This window comes from Chrysochloris asiatica, unplaced genomic scaffold (genome assembly GCF_000296735.1).
Source record: "Chrysochloris asiatica unplaced genomic scaffold, ChrAsi1.0 scaffold00411, whole genome shotgun sequence".
Classification (NCBI taxonomy): Eukaryota; Metazoa; Chordata; class Mammalia; order Afrosoricida; family Chrysochloridae; genus Chrysochloris; species Chrysochloris asiatica.
In genome coordinates, this window is record NW_006408929.1 from 455,785 (window position 1) to 459,638 (window position 3,854).

General features: G+C 34.4%; 1 pseudogene; it reads left to right on the plus strand.

Moving 5' to 3' along the window:
- The first annotated feature begins 416 nt into the window (after positions 1-416).
- On the plus strand, positions 417-3,402 carry LOC102841585 (annotated as a pseudogene).
- The last annotated feature ends 452 nt before the right edge of the window (positions 3,403-3,854 follow it).

Sequence of the window (3,854 nt, forward strand, 5' to 3'; positions counted from 1 at the left end):
AACAAAAAAAGGTAGGCAAAGCACACCACCAATCACCAATTAAATGCAAATACAACAACACCACAACATCTCCAAGACAACAGACAACCTCAGTTTATATGAAGAAACAAGAGTGTACCAAACAAGTAACAAAATACAGATCCAGAAAAGCTTTCTATGGAAGACATGGCGTAGAAACTACCAGATAAGAAACTGAAAAAATTATATTTAAGTACTTTCAATAGATTGAGGTAAAAGTTGAGGAAAATACAACTAAAATAAAGGAAAACACAGACAAAATTCTAGAACTCAAGAAAATACTACAAGAAAAAACTGACATAAAAAATAATAAATTAGAAACCAAACAAAAATAGCAAGTAGAAATACAGAAGATTTATACTAAGATTTCAGAAATGGATAACATGTTAAAAGCGGAAATGAACACTTGGAAGGCAGAATTGGTGATATTGATGACAAATATCTCTATACTAATCTGTTACATGGAGTCCTGGTGTGGCGCTGTGGGCTAGTGAATCAGACTGCAAGTCATTTGAACTGCAGGGTCAGTGGCGCAAGCTCACCAGCTGCTCCTTGGAAACCCTACACAGGGTTGTCATGAGTCGGAATCGACTCGACGGCACTTGACAACAAATAACAATCTGTTACATTAAAAATAAATTAGAAAAAGGATGAAAAATAATAAAGACTAATAATGATGTGAGACAATCAATAGGAATAATTTACTTGTGATAGGCATTCCAGAGAAAATTTGTTGTAAGAAAAATTTCCTAATATAAAAGACAAGATACATATTTAATAATTTCAATGAACCTAAACAGGATAGATTCCTAAAGAAAACCATCAAGACATATCATAATAAAACTTTACAAAATCAAATGCAAAGAAGAATTCTGAAAACAGCTTGGGAAAAAATGAAAAATTACCTACAAAGGAGAACCAATAAGACTAACCTCTAATTTCTTAGCATAAATCAAGCCAGCAAGAAGGCAATGGAATGACATATAAAAACTCTGAAAGAAAAAAATTGCCATCCAAGAATTGTATACCCATCAAAATTGTCCCTCAAATACAACAGCAAAATTATGACATATTCAAGTAAACAGAAATTAAGAGAATTTGTGAAAACTGGACTTGCCTTACAAGAAACACTAACGAGAGATCTTTGGTCAGAGAACTGACAATGGAAACCAATAATCTAAGATTAATGCACATCATAATATCACCCAGAACCCACCCAGACACAGATATTCCAAAGTAAAATGAGCTTAGAAGACTGAAAATATGGAACCACAGATATTAATTATGTAAACAAGAACAACTATCAGGCAAAAAAAGGGGAAAATAATATAGTTACAGAATTTGTATATGGATGGGAGTAAAGATGATTGTTTTAAACTTGGGAAGAAAATAGTAACTAGCAGATAAAATCATAAATTATAAATCTCATCAAAATAAAAAGATCATAAAGATTTAGTAAACAACAACAATGGAAATTATTTTTTTAATTCATAAATAAAATGAACCCACTACCAGCTGTTCGTGGGAGAAAGATGAGGCTTCCTGCTCCTGTAAAGATTTACAGCCTTGGAAACCTTGTACAGGGTCGCTATGAGTCAGAACCAACTCCACAGCACATAACCACCATCAACAACAACACAGAATAGTATATGGAACAAAGAGACCAGCTGCACCAAACACACACAGCAAAATGACAGTAATAAATTCATATCTATCAATAATTATACCAAATGTAAGTGTCTAAATGCATTTGTGAAGAGACAGTGTGTAGCAGAATGGATAATAAAACTGGATCCATCAAGAGACTATGCATCAACTAGTGTCACAGCAGATTCAGAGATAAATAGTTTACCAACAATCTCAGCTTTGAAATTCCATGGCAGTTGAAACATCCACAGGACAGACTGTATTATATGATCTTAGATACAATAAGTCCTTGCTAGCTAAGGAGCACCCATGTGATCTGCCCAATTCCAGGAAGCATAGATTTAATTTTGTCTGCACACTCTCAAATTATCATGATGTGGAAAAAGTACACAGGGAAAAGATTTACTTCCTTAGAACAATTCTTTACAACACCAGGAGCACCAGGCCACAAACTACTTATAACAAGGGACTTTGCCATTTTGCTATCTTTTCCTTTGAAAAGGCAGATCACATTAACAGAGATATTAAAAAACTGACAGATGATATTGTTTCATTTGTATCTTTCCCATTCATTCTTGGTTCACATTTGAACATACCAGACTCTAACATTCATGGGTTGCTTTTGTTGCCCACAAATATAACACAATTTCCCTGAGTTAAGGATGCTTATTTCAAGCGAAGAGTGTTCTTATTAAATTTACATCCAGAACCTTTCAAGCATTAGATTAATGATACTAATTAGATCTTCCTCTATCCCAACTCAGGAATACTTCTTACTGCCAATGAAACACTTAAGATGGGCATTTACTACATTCCTGCTCCTAAGTGATGTTCCAAGACAACTTGCCAGAATAATTAGAAGAGCATCCAGAAAACACAGTTCATGATTACAGGCAAGACTTTCAAAATTTTGGGCTCACATATCTCATCACATCACCTTCTCTCCAGATATACATGCATGAATTTTTCATGGATATAAGGCTTTATCACATAGTGAAACTGATAGCAAGTCCACCTGATTATGGAGAATATAGGAAAGATAAAATTTGACAGAAGATAGAAGAAACGTGTATACAGACTTCTGTTAAAGAAACTGCCAAAAGTTAACAAAGATCTACACTTTAATTTAGGAAAAGTAGGAGAAGCAGAAATCTATGTGAAAAATAATAGTAATATTTTCACTGTTATGTTTGAGGACCTTGATTTCCAAATAAACAAAAACTGTGAAGAATTAAGACTTTTTAATCCACTTGTTTCAAAAATTAGTGCAAAACAGAAATAGAAACTAAGACTTTTAGAGCAACAAGAAGATGAGGAAGAACCAGAAGGGAAACCAAGTGACACAGAAAGTTCTGAGAGTTCAGATAATGCAAAGGACAGGGCTGAAGAGGTCAGGGAAAAGAAACATAGACTTCTCCACCAGTAGGAAGAAATGAAGAATCGGGAATGAGTCAAGGAGAACCATCAGACAGTTGTGAAACCCCAGTTTTATGAGATCAAAGCAGTAGAATAATTCAGCAGCTTCAAAAACCCTGCCACAAAACAGAAGCTAATAAGCATAACCCTTGAAGATCTTTTGAAACCTGAAGCAAAAATTAGACGTTGAATACATCATACAGCACTGCTGGCAGCAAGCAATTGACATTCACATTTAAAAGGACTGGGCAGCAAAAGAAACAACAGGAGGACGAAAAACTGCATCAACAAGAGAGGAAAACTCTATGTTCAGTCCCCTGAAATCAAGACACAAGAGAGATTGACCATTTCATTGAGTTTGGAAATGTCTCCAAAAAAGCATCTGTGTTTAAATTTCTCTGATCCCTAAGTGTGCTTTGGAAGGAGCACATCACTGCCAAACTACCATTTGGATTTGTGTATACTAAACACAGAAAAAAAAGACTTCATAACTTTTTAAAGTTCCATGTAAATTCTTGACACATTCACAGAGTAAAGACTTTATAACTTGTCTCTCTTCCTCCTGGATTGGACTTCAATGACTGGACTTGCACCAAAATGTTCTTGCATAGCTTCAAAAGTGCATTTTGTGTGTTGTTGTTCCCTTATAAACATTGTCTTCTTTCCCTAGATTTTTACTATTATAAAAATATTACAATAAAATGAAAAGTTTATCTTGTACTAAAAACTAAGATTAATCATGTATGGTGCTGCAGGTTAATGTGCAGGACTGC